We start from the raw sequence: 15,986 nt of genomic DNA, 5'->3' as shown, positions 1-15,986 counted from the left end.
AAGTGTGGCTTATTTTATCAGCCGAGTGGAAAATGTGCTGAGAGTGGGGCGGCAGTGGCGGAAGGCGAACGCGCAAAGAGGCGGCCGAGGGTATATCCAGTCGGCGCGAGCAACTAAGCCGCGGTGACCCGCGCGGCGGCGGGGTGAGTATTCGCGGGTACTCCCGACAAAAGACACTAATGGGCCAAATGAGGCAAGCCTGTTGAGGCCACACGCTAATTGACAGGTTTGCGTCATCCAAAGCCGACGCGAAGCATGATAACGACGAGCAGGAAAGCACCTGGCCTTCCGCTTGTGGCCTCAGCCCTACTCTCAACTAATTGCAGCGCGTGGCTGACACTGACCTGGCATCTGTAAAGCTGACGTTCGCAGTGTTGACTTCGAAGAAAGACCTCGCAGCGCATTCTCACTATTTTTCTTGCAGTGTGTCCAATATAGTTTCAGTTTTGTTCTTGAATAACCAGTAAAGTTCCCTTTTAAAAAAAAAAAAAAAAACCTACAACTTTGATCATTTTCAGCTCATAATATTAGTATTTGGACTCGTGAGCGGGTGATTTTCTTCTCGTAACGCTATGACTGTATTCTCGTAAAAGTGTGACTTTTAACTCGGAAGACTTCATTCTTATAAAGCTATGCTAATTCTCACAAAGTGTGACTATTCTCCTAAATCTCCAACTTTTTTCTATTAAATTACTAAATAAACGTTGGTTTTTGTTATATTACATTGCTTTCCTCCGTAAAAAATTGTTATTCTTAAGGCTTTATTCTTTATTAGGATCCCCGTTAGCTTCCACAAAGTGGTCGCTAGTCTTCCTGGGCTCCTCAAATTAATACAACAAACATACGCAAAAAAAAAAAAATCTACTTAATAAAAAATAGAAATGCAAAACAAAAAAAAAAACAATACAACCATACAAAAAAAAAAAAAAATCACAAACGGATAAAATTACAGGTGCTTAAATTAGTAATAAATTAAATTGCGTCCATCACAATCATATGGAACTGATTAATTTGTACTTTAATAACTTTTCTAATAAGGACATTTCCTGCTGGCATTTCTAACGTTAGGTGGGAGTACATTCCAAGCATTTTTCTTGGGGGGGGTTTAAGGCACTGTCAAGCAACCCTGCTCACTTGTCAAGTGTAATGTCCATGGCTAAAATATAAAAATTATATCTGTTCATGAAAAAAATGTGCTGTACCATTCCATTTGAAATTATACATAAACTGCAATAGACAAAATTGTAACTTATTTTTTCGTGCTTACTGATACATTATCACTGAGTGAACAGTGGACGACTAATCGGGCTGCTCTATTCTGTGCAATTTGGAGTTTTATAACATCTTTTATAGGAGCACTTGACCGAATAACAAGGCAATACTCAAAATGTGACCACAAAAAAAAAGGGATCGGCATGTCGCGTCCATCTTTGAAACAATATAATCAACCTGATCAGACCAAGAAAGTAAATCATCTAATTAAAAAAAAAAAAAAAAAAAAAAAAGCTATGACTTCATTCTTGTAAATTACGGACTTTTTTTCTTGTAATACAACTTTAACCTTGTACATTTTTTGCAACTAAATGTGACTCTTGAGACTTTTTCTTGTAAAGCTACAGCTTTATTCTTGTTAAGTTGCAAATTTCTTCCAATAGCTTTGCTATTCATCTCATAAAATTGAGACGGACCTCTCATGTAAGGGATACTTTACGTTTTCCTTGTAACCCAAAGACTTTTCCCGATAAGACTGCGTCTCCATTTTTTATGCCAAAGTGTGAGTTACTTGTCGGGAAAAATTGGACACTCTCGGGCACCAATGGCTTCTCACTAAAACAAGACGACAAAAAATGAACACCGAAGCCATTTATGTCAGCAGCAGAATATTGTTATGCGGGTCACATTTGTCTTTATTTGGAATACGTGCATACCCCGAGCACTGTGATCAACCTTGTAGAAGAATATAAAAGTCAATAGAGGGGAAAATTGTACGGGTGATACGAGTGGGACTTGAGCACCCGGGGTCGTTGACGTGACGTGGGGGATGGGTAGAAGGCGCACGTCAGACGCATGTACGCTGCAATCAGACGTTTAGTATTCGACTTTTTTCCGCGTTTGTTCCGCGGCGGGTCGGCGGTCAAGGCCGTTGAGATACGGGCCGAGACGGGGGAGGATGCACTCCGCATGAGTGCCGCGAGACGAGGATTAGTATCGTCGGGCTGGTGAGTCATGTAAGTGCTCTCCACATGTGGAATTACACACACACGTGCACGCGCACACACACACACGCGCGCGCGCGCGCACAAAAACTGATTAAGAGCAAATAAAGTCTGGAAGCAAAGACTTTTAAGACAAATGCCAGAAAACAGAGACAGGCAGCGATAGACTTGTATTCACTTGAGCACACGAGAAAATATTGCTCCAATTAAGTCATAGCAGGATGACAACAAAGTCGGAATTTGAAAGTCAGAGCCTTGCAAGGACACAATTGTACTTTGTAATATAAGAGCAATTTTAAAAATGGAGCAAGTCTACACAAAATAAGGCAGACCTTTACACGTACAATATATGGTGAAAATATTACAGGAAATTCTTTAATAACAACATCATTTTAGGGATCTCAAATAACGGCCATGACTTCATTTGTGTAAAGCCACAAATGTATTCTTTTAAAAGTATAACTTCATTCTTGAATAACCACAACTTGATTTTATAAAAGCACGACTTCGTTGGTGAACAACTTCAAGATAATTACGGTGAAATGATCATTTTCAGCTCATAAAATTAGTATTTGTTTTCTTTCTACTAAAATTACAATTGGTCTCTTGTAAAACCACAACTTAATTCTTGTAAACATTACGACTTCATTCTGGTAAAAGTATAACTTTCATCTTGCTTTATTTATTATAACACCACAACTGCATTCTTGTACAAGTTTGACCTCATTCTTGTAAAGCCATGATTTTCTTCATGTAAACGTTATGAGTTAACATTCTTGTTAAGGCACAGTTTAATTCCCGTAGAAGCCACAGCTTCATTGTTGAAAAAAATACGATTTCATTCCTGTAAAGCAACGACTTTCATCATGTGAATGTTCCGACTTCATTCTTGTTAAGCCACAGTTTCATTCCCGTAGAAGTCACAGCTTCATTCTTGAAAAAGTATGATGTCATTCTTGTAAAGCCACGACGTCATTCTTGTAAAATTATCTTCTTCACGTGTTTGTAAATGCGCTGAAAAACGCACTCATGCGGTTTGGTGTGGATGTGTTTTTTTTAAACAAATAAGGAAGCGTAGACAATTTTTTTCCCGACACCGAAGAGAAATATTCCGTTTTTAAAAAGCCCGGCGACGTGTCGACAAGGCCTAAGACTTAAGACTTTGTTTTGTAAAAACAATATAACACAAACTTCTGACTTTCTTTGGCACAGCGAAAGGTTGACATCGAACCACACGTGAACCCGGCCACACCCCCTCCCCCGGACCCCTACCCTGTTCCTCCTCCTCACAGGGGTCCTGCGATATCTCGGTTGTCTCCTTCTGTGCCTGAATAGCCGCATTGTGCTTTTGCCTGTTCCAAATTCTCGGACCTTTCTGGCCCTCCGCACACACCTGTCAAGCCATGTCCTTGGCGCCTTGGACCCCCTCCCCTCCACCAACCGCCACCCACCCGCGACACACATGCTTATTGAACCCATGCGCTCCAGCACACGCGCACTCAGATAGAATCAAATAAACACACGTACACACAGGCTTTATTGGAAACACACGCCGATGGGACACTCCCATCACCACGTTGCATTCAGTGTGCCTCAGAAATTGCCGGGGGTCAAGTTGCATATTTGTCAGGGTGGAGGATGGGGAGGGGGTTGCACAATTGCACACAAGGTGCGAGCGGTATGCACAAGCTCGCAAGCGGAAAACACAATTCAGAAGTAAACGATTCGTAACTAGAGCCAGACCTTAAATCAATTGCAGAATCTCTACCTCAAGGGGGGGCTCACATTGGGCCCTTTGTGAGTCATCCGCTAAAGGAAAACAAATGCCTTCCTCAAATTTACACCATTGTGGTATGTGTAAAGAAAATCCATTTCTTCATTCATACAACCACACTGATAGGAGGAAAATGACAACTTCAACTACCGTATTTTCTGGACTATAAGCCGCACCTTTATATAAGCCGCACCCACTCTATTTTTTAGAAAGAAATAACGAAAAAAACAACATATAAGCCGCACTTTTATATAAGCCGCACCTATGTTGAAAATGTTGATATTTACTGCATTTACAGGACAATTTTGAACTGTAAATGTACATGTACCTGAACAGATTCTTTCCTAACAGTACCTTTTAACATGGCAGCAACTTTGCTGATTAAAACGGAACAGAACCAAGAGAAAATAAGCAGTACTTATCTTCATTTCACTGTCCGCTGCCACCAAACCTTTTAATGCTCTACTTCCGCATTCCACCCCGACGGAACGTAACGATGGAAGCGCTTTGAAAGGACGAGGGCGGGTGGGGTCGGAGGACGATTATTTTTATTAATAAGGACGGAGGGATGAGGACGGAAGGGTACCCAGGTCGCGGACGGAGGACGGACCAGCAATAAAAGGGTAAAAAGCCCATCTCTGCATCTCACAGAACTACTTCAAACCAAAAACCTCAAACCTAACCAAACCCTAAACTGAACAACAAATCTTAACCCAACCCAAACCAGATCCTAAACCCCCTCACACACACACACACACACACATACACACACTAGGTCTGAACGGTAATGGAAAATATATATTTTTTTTTTCCCACAAATTTCGATTGCAGTATGAGTTGCGATTTTTTTTCTACCAAGGTCCTTCTGTAATTTATTGTTCAACAATTTTTAACTACAACAAACAATATCATATCTGCGAGCAAAGCATTAGTACACAGTGAGTTTTTTTTCCCCAAACGTGGGAAGTTTTAACCATGCAAGGTGAAAAGGATCAAACAAGTTAGAAAGCTGAAAGCTAGCACGGCAGCATTAGCTTGCCGTTCTGTGAATCCTCCTCTCCCTTTGCTGTCAATAAAGTTATGACCATTTAAACCGCAGCTTTCGCGATGACAAAATCACGCTTTGTCAAATCGCGATTGTATTGCAAATTTAATGAATCGTCCAGCCCTAACGCACGGACACACACACACACACACACAAATACCCATGAAAAATGACTGAAGTGTGGAAGAATGACTTACCGAGAGAGAATTTAAAACACAAATAACGCCACCGTGACTAAAACGGAATCTTCCTTTCAGACATAGATCTAGCAGGTAGTGCATGTAGCAGTGAACAATACAGCGTGAACATCTTTGTCAAATTGAAATAAGCAATTGAGTCAAGACCCAAATTAATTATACATGCACTGTGGATAGTAGTACTTAATGATGTGGCTGGTTACACGCTAACCTTTAAACCACTTCACTTGCTTGCAGGCCACTATGTCCATTTCCACATGTAGTGCATCAGAGATAACCTTCACCTACATATGCTGTCTGCCTTATACTCCACACTAGAGTGCAACGCCGATGAAACGTCCGAGCCTCAAGGCTATCTGTCCACTAAATCATATTTGTAGATTCATATTAAACACGCAGCCCTGAGGAGAAGTCGGAGCCGTGGCTTAGAATGATGGGCATCGCCGGACCGCGGGAAGTCTGCGCCGCATTACTGTGTGCGGAGGAGCCGTTTTGACAGCATCTGCTTTCAAGTAACTAGGCGAACGATGTTTTGTTTGAATAAAACACGAGGCCAAACGCCAACACTGTTTGGCCAATCGAAATCTGGATAGCAACAATCTGCAAGGCAACGGAATTCACCATCAATTGGATATCAACGTCAGTCCATCCGGCCATGCTTTTGTCAATGAAACATCTCCAATTGTCTTCTGAAAGTGTTTTTATAAGACATACAGAGTCCAACAATGCTCAAATGAAGGACGAGAACTGACGGACAAGCAGCTAGGGACTAAGTGCCGCGCTCGAGTCAAGTGAACCAACTCGACTCGGGCTATTTTCTCCCCCTATTGTTGTGGTTCCAAGCACAGACGTTGGTGCTGCAGTGGTTTATGAAGCTGACTCGTTCTTGAACTGATCACCTTTCAAGCCTTAGAATTCTGAAACATTGATCATTAATGACTGAGCAGCTGGCACCCAGTAATATTTGAGAACACCATTTTATCAAATCCCAACCCAAGTTTGAACCCATCGATTCCCAACCCTAACCCAAGACCTAACCCCAAATTAACCACAAAGCCCGAACACAGAGCGACCAATCCAAACCAATCCTGATCCTAAAATGACACTAAACCGAACTCCAGTGTTAAAATAACCGTAACAAAAAATACATATACCGTTATTCTGTGCGGCTAGAATGTTGTAAGATTGACTGGCAGATGCCTAGCTTGACTCGAACTGCAGGGATGTTTCTTGAAACATTTAAACATACTCTGGTTTCGCGTGTTGCTTTTCTGAGGTCATCTTGAGCTCAGGACACCTGAGTCAAATTTCACCAGAATCGGGTAAAAGAATTCATTACAGCGATCTATTTAAGATAACCGTATCACAGTAACCCATTGCACAGAACATACTGTGCGCATATTGGCAGTCGGCATATTTTCCTGCTCTCTACAACCTGGTCGGAAACGAGGTTTCGGAATGAGGTTTACGGGGTCATGGGATGAATTCGGCATATTTTGCGTGCCACTGAAGTTGTATGCGAAAACAAATTGGCGCTGCGTGTTAACAGACACAGCCAGACAGATGGCCGCCCGAGTGGAGTTTCTTCTGCATGACGAATTGGCGCATCTGCTGGTGTGACTGCGCGGGGCTGGCGGTCAGGGGAAGTTCTCAAGGAAACAGGCGGACGTGTCGTCGGAAAACAAACAGAAGCCATGCTGGCGTCTGTTCGCCGAGCGACGGATCAAGCCAAGGATCCTTCGGGCGATAAAGGTGGCGAGGAGACAAGCCTTTGTCCACCCATGGGGGCATGGCCCAAACGCCTTTTTGCCACTTGTCATCGTCATAACCAATAAACGTAATTTTCACAACCCTTAAACTTAACTCCATTGTTAGGGAACGAAAAAACTGTATGAAAGGGAAGGCCTGATGCTAACCCTAACCCCCTTTTTGTGGAACGACTAAGTGAGTGGAAGCCTAAGTAACCCAAACTAATAATCCCTTCATTATGGGTTGACAAATCCCAGAGGGTGAAAGGAACTACTAAGGAAATCAAACCTAACCTTCACCACTAACTCAAAGTATAAACAGAACCCTAGCCCGTGGCGGCATGTCCCAGAAGCCTTGTCATCACTGTTAGAGGAACTAACACCAAAGATGTCAGAAACAAAATGGAAAAAGACACCAAAATAGACTCAAGGCGAAGTGTTTGTGTAGCCTATGTCCAGATCTGCCTCGATTCCTTTTCATTCCAATGGCATTTCCTAATTGGATGTGAGGGAGGTTTGACACGCATGCTGTCCCCGTGTAAGGGGGCAGGGAGAGGGGGGGGGGGGGGAAGGCATAGCGCGGCGCCCCCCTCCCTTCTTTGCCTGCAGTGCAGCGATAGAGAAGGTTACAATAGTCTCTCCCTGTCTGCCCGCCCGCAGTGTATCCACATACGCGAAGGGGCAAAATCAATGCGCAGAAATCGTTTCATTCCTGCTCAATTTCATCCGGCCAGTATAATTAAAAGTGTCTTCCGAAGCAGATCTCTCTGGGGATTGTTATGACATCATGTATGGAGATGTTCCAGCCCTGAAACATTGGCTTGGATATACACTCTACACTCTCACAAACTAATTAGAAGCAATGCGAGAGATGCGTCAGAAATGAAAAAAAAAAAAAATAATAAATAAATAAATAAATTGCATCCATCAAAAGAAACATACAGGCTCGTTAGCATTTCACACAACTTTCGGCAATGATAACGCTGAGACTGAGAGGCATAAATTAGCAAATTACCTGCGTGTCACGGCTGGATCCAAGATGCAGGACCAATTATTTCTGCTTCGGCGCAATTGCAGAAAAAGGGCTCTCCAGCTGTGTTCCGACACAAAGCTGGCTCACCGCGCCAGCCCCAAAACATAAACAAGATTACAGGAGCCTGGCCTTTCGCGGCGCTCATTAGCGACACCTTGGCTAAATGGACCACTGGTGCCGAGTTGCCAGAAGTGGCGCCTGGGAGACAATTCAGGAAACGCCTGAATAGATAAGGAATAAAAAGGAACAAAGCAATCCTTGTTGTCTTTGCCAATCAATGACGGGCTGTTCATTAGGAGGGCCTGTTCTTCACTGGGAATTCAAAGAAAACGCAACAATGGAGGTTACAGATAACTGGAGCATTTGGCTGGCTAGAACCACACTAACGTTATTAATCATTACGGGCAGAAATTCCATAAAGAGTTGACCTGTATTGACCAGCTCGTCGTCGTTTGGCATGCGTGGCAGTCTATGCAGTAGCCGATTCCTGTTTACTCTCCGCCGGGCTGACTTTTAACAACATTTATTATGTATGAGAGGGTAAAAGGGGTCCATGAGAAGATTATAAAAGCTTAACATTTTGATGAGATTAATCCCCCTATCAATCGTCGCCTCGCATACAATAGTGAGCTAATTACGGCGCAGCAGTCGGCGAGCAAATAACATTTATATCACGGCTTCTGAGAATCATAAAGAAATACATTTATATCATGACTTTGTAAGGAGTAGTAAAGGGGTGTCGGGGGGGGGGGGGGCGCAGCCTGAAGATGGAAAATGGGCGATCGGACAAGTCAAATCTGACCGTTTGTCATTCTGATCTCCCCAGTGATGGATGGATGCTGCACGGCATAGCTCACACGGCTCATGCTGTCGATTATGTGCTATAGCAAGCATTCTAACCGCCATTGCTTTGAAATAACACATGGCCAAGGAATACGAACCTACCCCTAACCTAACCACAACTCGGGATGTAACAATTCACTCAAGCCCCGATTCGATTTTCAGTTGCCGATTTTCGATTCGATTTGGATTTTTAAAAATCGCTACCATGCTTGTCTCTTTGCGCTAGTGTGGTTCTGCGGCCATCCACAAACGCAATACGCGATGATGTTTGGCGCAAGCGCATAATTTGAGCTACACATTCAAAATGTGCTATGCATCTGGAATGAAAAAAAACCTTTCAAGACAGCATTTTCTAAATGAATTTAAACCGATTAATCAATTTATCGAATTGTTCAATTGCTAATCTGGTCAAATCGATTAAAATTCGATTTTCGAGTCATCGTTACATCCCTACAACTAACTTTAACCATTAAACTTTATACTAAACCTAAACATACAGTAACTACCACCCTTACTATAGAATGACAAAACATAATTAGGGTGGAGGCCTAAGGACCTTGAACCTATCACTAACCACCAACCTAACCCTGAACCCACAAACCCTAACCACTTGCCCTAATCCTAATCTTTACCCTAACACACTTGTTATGGAAAGACTAAATTCTGAAGCTGATGGGCCGGCGGTGGAGTGGGGGGGTTAGTCCATATTAGACAGCCAGAAGCCCTACAGCACCACTAGAACGTTCAAATCCACCGAGGATACACGTCGGAATGCCGGATATTGAATATACCGACAAATTTAAGGTTTTAGCCTTCATCAAAATAGCGTTATCTGACCAAGACCTGAGATTGAAATAACCTGCAATAATCGCGATATTGCTGCGAATTCCAGCCAACTTCAAGGTAAAATTTTCTGTTAGCCGGTGCTTTGAAGAACATCCAAAATACCAGCGCATGGGAACAAAAATGAGTTGATGTCCCCGTGTAGGAAAAGCCTGCGGCGGCGTCTCTCTCAGTACTTGCATGCCTGTGTCGTTGTGTGTGCTGCTTATTATTTGGCTGAATGAGCTGCAGTGGTACTCACGGGCCTGCGTTTTGACATAATGACTGATTACAGTCTTGCGGCGACCAGCTTAAGGAATCCCACAATTGCCAGTCACCATTGCATCACAGGAACCACTGACAACTGCCCGAATGGTTCCGCTCGTTGAGTGTAACCGCCGAGATTAGTCAATATTACGTATCGTTAGGACTGACCGTGCACTGAAACGCAGATATGATGGGATGATGGGAATTCGATGTCGTTTGTCGCTTTAGGGCCACTATAGGTCCCCCGGTGTCCAGTAATGCGGCAGTGAGCCAAAACAAATCATAAAAATTTATTATTTGGACCTTGGAGACCTCATAGCTCGCTGTCATTTTTTAAACGGGTAGAGAAAGGGACACAAAGTTACGATTTTTTTTTTTTTCTTTGCTTTTTTTTTTTTTTTTTCTCTGTTGTTGTGACACACGTGACACTGACTCCGTGCGTAGTGACACTGACATTTCCCTTCGGAGCGCAGAAAGGGAATACACTGGAGAGCATGGGCTTTCAAAGAAAGAGAAAAGTCATGACATTGGAGGAAAAATGTCCATTAGAACTAGAACATTTTGACGTAGCAAGATTTAGTTAAAACAAGAATAGCTATCTAGCATAGCGAAGCTAACAGCGTAGCAGAAAGCCCAGCTTCTCTCGCCATTTTGGTGTGGAAGCGTCATATACTGACAAGATCAATTGTTTTATGTGAAAGGTAGGTAACACTTTGCTGTTATGTCACCATTTTTTCACTTTTTGTGTTCTACCATGCCACCAGTCGGCGCCAAATCACTGTCTAAATAAAAGTATCCATTCTTCAGGTTAATGTTGAAAGATTAGTTTGAAATGGTATCAAAATGTTTTGGGATCACAGGTTGTGGCAAATCTAGTTTAATTGGCAATTATCTTGGTCCTACTACTGTACTACTATTTTTCTTCCGTGACAGTTTGTGCCACCGACATTTTGTACCCCCGATGAGAGCCACGCTGCCCTTACGCTAGGCCGCCGCTCACGAACGAGGCCGGAGACAGGTGGCTGTAAAGCACGCAGAACAATCTGAAATCTACGGCCGGCGTGCGCGAACAAACAAAAGACGTCAGCACTTTTCAAAACGCAGGCTCCCAGGCAGTCAATTAGTTCCAAGGTGAGGCGAAAATGTGCAGTCCTTTAAGCGGCTTTGCTCCACTGGGGCGGAGCATCAATGCCACCGTCCCCACTCCGGAGGTGACAAAGGGCTGGCAGGGGATGTTTATTTTTCGCCGAGAGATCCCGCAGCTCAGACGGCGGTACAGAGCGTGTGACCAGAACAGCGGGTGTTTGAAGTGCGCTTTTTTTTTTTTTTTTTTTTTTCTTTTTTTCCTTCCCCCTTCTCAACCAAACGTCCTGGAAGAACCACACCTCGCACGCTCCTAAATCCAATCTGAGGCTATTGATTAGTCGAATCAATTTGCTCCAAGTGAAAAGCGCTGCAATTCATTCGGAAGCTACAAGTGGAATCAGATTCTGATAAACTCGACGAATGCGTCCTCCTTTAATGCATTTCAAATGTACCTTGGTTTAATTAAAGCCAGACGAAAGGGCCGCACATAATACAAGCTCCATTGTGGCGTTATCCACCTTAATGAAAACCTTTTAATTACCCGCCCGCTGAGGCACTCCTGCGTTCAGTAAATCTTCTCAAGTATGAATGGGAGAACACTATTTCCATTTAAGGGACATTCAGCGGGATGTGTAATCATTTGGAATGCTTTTAAGGTCAGGAAGAAAGTCATCATTTGTCATCATATTGTGGCAAAGGGTGAAAACATGTTGTTTTGGAAAGCGGGCGGCGGAATTTAGAGTGTGTTTTGACACGATGCGGTGTTGAACAGTCACGGGGAAAAGGTTTTGCCTTTTGCAATCTCACTAATGTGATGGGAAAAAGAAAAAAAAAAAAAAAAAACGCAGTGTTTGTCAGGTCCTTAATTTGCCGATTGCATTGTGAGCAATTCCGCAACTGATATTTGCAAATACAGCAGCCCGTCTTCATCTCTCGTTGCCGGGCAATTAGTGGTCGGATCAGGAGGTCCCGATGGTTGGGGGGGGGGGGGGGGGGGGTGTAAATCCGAACCACCGTTTTCATTCATTTGTATGCGGCTGCAGGTGCACCACCTTATTTTGCATTCAAGCCCAAACCTGCCTTCCAAACAGGCCATAAATTAACTTCCCTTAGAGCTCCAGTCGCAGAGAAGCATTGCGTCTTTGTTTCAATTCACCTCCCTGGTCGGAGGTTGGCAACACAAAAGAGAAAAGGTCAGCAATATTGCCCCAAAAACTTGCGGGGAAAAGGCATGTGGACAAATATATCAGACTTTTAATAGGCTCATAAAGAGGTTGATGGAAGGCGGCTTTGTCAGTTTGATCGCTTTTGGATACCTTCTAACGCTAGCTACGCCGTTAAATGCTACGCTGACATTTCGGGGTCCATACCCTCCCATCATATCGTCAATAACAGAAATAGCGCCGCTTTGATTATGTTTCAGCGAGACGTAAGTGTTTTGACCCCGCTGGGGAAAAAAAAAAAAAAAAAAAAAACTTGACCAGGTGTCATGGAGTGACTCGCAGATGATGAAAACAGCAGCCTGTGACATTAGAAATATCAACTAGCCACGATGCTCCAATTTTAACATTGACCGACTCCATTCCGAACGTGACCGAGCGACTCGGGAGTGTAACAATGGGTATTTAATTAGCAGCTCAAGCTGATTTCATGGTCAACAGGCAGTCTCATTCGACTGCGTACTCAATGCTGCGCAAGTCGAGAGGTCCTTCACTACTTCTCATACTTGTCATAATGTGCAAAATCGCCGGGTACTCACGCGCTAACGCTATGGTGTCCAAAATGTTTCCGCTCGTTTTCGATCTAATGGCTGCGACGTCGCTCGATGGCAAGCCAAGGGAATTCATGTGTCACGCTCAGATATGACACAAACGCAAGCAACGATGCTGAAATTGATGTCACGGCATCGGCTTAAAAACCGTCGGCGGTATGTGACGCGATAAGGTCGAACAATGCGATCCCGCGGATGCTCCTTGGCCTGATTCGATTTGGTCAAATTCAGTTCAAACTCTTGCTTATGTGTGGATTTCAAAATTAATTTCACTGGTTTCCAAGTTCTGTACGACTCCGGAGATGTATTTTTCATATAATTTGGAGATGTAGAGACGTGTTTGTCACTGATAAATATCAGCTTCACTCAAAGATTTCGAAGCAACACCCTGCAATGTCGCCGCCATAAATAAAAACAATGCAAAAGGAGCGATCAAACCCGTCAACCTGACAGACGCCGGCTTTTTAAACCTGTCCAGCATCTCACTCAGTGCTGCCAATGATCAGATATAAATAGGATGGATTTTTCAAAGAGATGCCAGAAGCCAAACATTTTCTTTCAGTGAAAAAGAAAAATGGTATTCAAACGGTAATTTCAAGGCTGTATTCACATATCTTTTTTTTGTTGTTGTTTTTTTTTTTTTTTTGCAAAGTGACATTTCCAGCTTGGGCTGAGCTAAACAGGCCAATAGGCTTGTTGGGATGTTGCACATTCCCTGCAGGAAAGAGGCTTACCAAGGTGGTCGCCATGGTGACCCACTTGTTTGCTGGAATTCCAAGCTCCTTGGAACGCTTTTTCGGAGGCCAAACATGCTTGGGGATTTATTTTGTATTAATACTGAACCAAAATGAAAAATCGAATACAAAGCACTGGAAATGGAAGCAAAGACTTAAATGCTGCGTTTTTTTGCCTGAAAAGGATGACTCGAGGGGGAAAACGTCTATCATGGGATTGTGAAAGTTGGGAGGAACACCAAACGGAAAAAAAAAAAAAAAAATACCGGTAGGGGGATGCAATGAAACTCTTCAGTCCAGGACAGTCATCACACATAAGATGTTGGCTCTGACACTTGTGGAGCTGAATTATTGGGTTGGACGAGTTTGCCTTTGAAACACACCTGGAAATAGCGAACTAGCACAACTACTGCTATGTCAAGTGTTGCCCTCGCACCATGATGGATCTCCACCGTTTTTGATCTTCCATGACGGCATGGAGCTCTGACGCTTCGAATCCAGTATCCAGTGTCAATGAAGGTACGGATGGGCCTACCATGTCTCCTCTGCCTATGCTTTGGAATACAGAGGACAACTTTTGGAAAACAGATTCCTCCTTGCTTCTTGTGCAGTGACCCTAAAGATTTTTGCTTCAAACCAGGAAGGTCTTTTTGGACATGGCACTTTTCGAGCACACAACCTGTAGCACAGGTTTGTCTTTGAAGGACCCCTGGAAATTACCTAAATTCCCTGATAATGGATGATTCAAACCGGTGCGTTTTAGGGCATGACTTCTGAGACTTTTTGGAGGGTTTAGTCATCATAAACAAGCCTACCAAATTGCGCATTGCCAAGTCGAACTGGCATTGGGGAATGCTTTATTTAATTATTGACTGATTCATTTGTATTCTAGAATGTAGTACAGAGATGATGTCTCCCTCCTCCAACACACCTGATTCAAATGATCATCTTTGCAGAAGCCTGAAAACAATCCCGATCATTTGAATCAGGTGTTTTGGAGGAGGGAGACATCAAAAACAGGCTGGATAGGGGCTCTCGAGGACCGGAGTTAGGCACCTGTGGGCGAGATCAAACTGCTTTTGGGGACTGATTTTTTTGTTGTTAAATTCTAGACATGGTCCCGATCCAAAATGCACTCCCTGTCCTTATGTTAATGGCTCGTTGGGACTTTTTTACGGGTGTACTCGTGATAGACAAGTCTACCAAATTTCAACTTGCCAAGCCAAACTGGCATTGGGGGATGATTGTTTTGTTTTTTGTTGTTACAGAGCCAAATTGGCTACTTCAAACAACAACGCCAGTGTTCCGTTGTGTATCAGGGCGTGGCTTTTCAAGACTTTTTTTGTGGGTGTACTTATGATAGACAAGTCTATCAAATTTCAACTTGCCAAGTCAAATTGGCATTGGGGGATGATTATTTTGTTGTTTGTTGTTTCCGAGCCAAATTGGCTACTTTAAACAACAGCGTCAGTGTTCCGTTGTGTTTCAGGGCGTGGCTTTTCAAGACTTTTTTTGGTGGGTCTACTCCTGATAGATATGCTTCCGTAATTTGATGTTGCTAAACTTTGGGGACTGAAATTTTAAACTCAACATATTTAGTGTTTTATGGCAAATCATCAAACTTCTCGGCCATACTCTGTCCACACGCTACGACAACAACTTTAATGTTTTGGAAATTAGCGTCTACATGATTCCAATTTAGTAGCAGTAGGTCAAAATCTGCGGGACATGTTTGATTTGGCAGCATTGGAAACCCTGAACATCTCTATTGAGCTATTGAGAATAGACACAAAAAAAGCAATTTCAGGAGGGCCTTCGCACAAGCTGTGGCAATCATCATACCAAGACGCAAAAGCGAAAAGTTTTTGCTACCACCGCTGTACACAGACCCGTATTAGTGCTCCCGAACTGTGTCGCTGGGGAGCCACTGAAGTGTTTGAAGAAAATGTTGACAAAATGGATACGTTCTCAAGAAGGTGCATTCACTTTGCCGCTGATCAAATATTGCCCAATTTGTGGGTCGACCAGCAATAGATTCAGTTCCTCATCTTAATACATATAAGGTGAGCACATTTCTTATTGCCTTGATAAATAAGTTCCATCAGTGACTTGATGTGGTATGAGGGACTTAACTTTCCATACACAGGAGAAAAATAATCTTTTTAACTATTATCTGAAACGACTACGGCAATGTAAGGCCCGCCTTGTGTAAACATACAGTGCCAGTTAATTCTGTAAAATCAAAGTAAAGGGCGTTGTGAGTGTGACCCCACAAATGTCCTACTGTCGACATTTGATTCCCTTATCACACTTCTCTCCCCACTCGGATGAAGTCGAAGGTCTTGCCTTTTAACTGAGCGCTCTACAAGCAACTTGCACTTCATATAGATTATCAGATGATGCCAGATGGTCCTCACTTTCCTCCACCGTGGAATTGTAGAGCCAATGTA

The 15,986-nt window shown here is 43.2% G+C and overlaps 1 protein-coding gene across 23 annotated transcripts in view; it reads right to left on the bottom strand.

The window, feature by feature from the left end:
- LOC147151059 (adhesion G protein-coupled receptor L3) overlaps positions 1–15,986 on the bottom strand; it is a 129,110-nt gene that overhangs the window by 112,688 nt on the left and 436 nt on the right. The window lies entirely within an intron of this gene.

The sequence above is a fragment of the Filicampus tigris genome, chromosome 2 (genome assembly GCF_054856515.1).
Source record: "Filicampus tigris isolate MCC_2025a chromosome 2, RoL_Ftig_1.0, whole genome shotgun sequence".
NCBI lineage: Eukaryota > Metazoa > Chordata > Actinopteri > Syngnathiformes > Syngnathidae > Filicampus > Filicampus tigris.
This window is presented reverse-complemented; position numbering and strand designations above follow the sequence as displayed.